At 47.5% G+C, this 671-nt stretch overlaps 1 protein-coding gene across 1 annotated transcript in view; it reads right to left on the bottom strand.

Moving 5' to 3' along the window:
* LOC119588232 overlaps positions 1 to 671 on the bottom strand; it is a 29,402-nt gene that overhangs the window by 12,358 nt on the left and 16,373 nt on the right. The gene's annotated exons all lie outside the window — the stretch shown is intronic.

The raw sequence follows: 671 nt of genomic DNA, 5'->3' as shown, positions 1-671 counted from the left end.
GGCACTGCGTACTCGTACACAAAAGGAGAGGCTCATAATACTGTATATCAACCGTGCATTTTCGCGAGAACTTGGCTGGCAGCCGAGTAGAGTCCAACACACAAATGCTCTTACATAACCAATTGTAACCTCATATTCGGTTTTAATAAAAATCGGTTTTCTCTAATCGACAGCAGTGTCTCTAAACAGTAGCAGGAGGTCGATGCAAAATCCAACGTCATTATGGCGCCGCCGGCTTCGGAGCGGGACGCGCGAAATGGCGGAGCTCATCAGCGAGACAAAGAGCCCGGTCGCCGAGATGAGAGGCGGCGAGAGAACGGACTTCCAAAGGGCGTGCGGCTGGGACTAGGCTTCCTGCAGGTGGGGCGAGCAGCAGGGGGCTCTCGTTAGGCAGATCTGGGCCAGTGGTGGGCCGACACTTCCCGGCCCCCACACGCCATTACGTAGGTCGCAAGACGCCGACGTAGATTTTTTTTCCCTCTCTTTTTCACTTTTCTTTTTAGTTCCTTACCTTGCGCACTGATTGATTAAATTTCATTAATTCAATTAATGTTTCATGTTTGTTGATATCACTTTTACACGCCAATGAACCTTAAAATAATTTGTTATAGAATGATAAAAAAAAATATGACCCCAATGCTAAGGGCAAAATTTTACCAATCGCACGTGAC

This window comes from Penaeus monodon, chromosome 23 (assembly GCF_015228065.2).
Source record: "Penaeus monodon isolate SGIC_2016 chromosome 23, NSTDA_Pmon_1, whole genome shotgun sequence".
Lineage (NCBI taxonomy): Eukaryota > Metazoa > Arthropoda > Malacostraca > Decapoda > Penaeidae > Penaeus > Penaeus monodon.
Note: the sequence above shows the minus strand (reverse complement) of the source record. Positions and strands in the feature narration are given on the sequence as shown.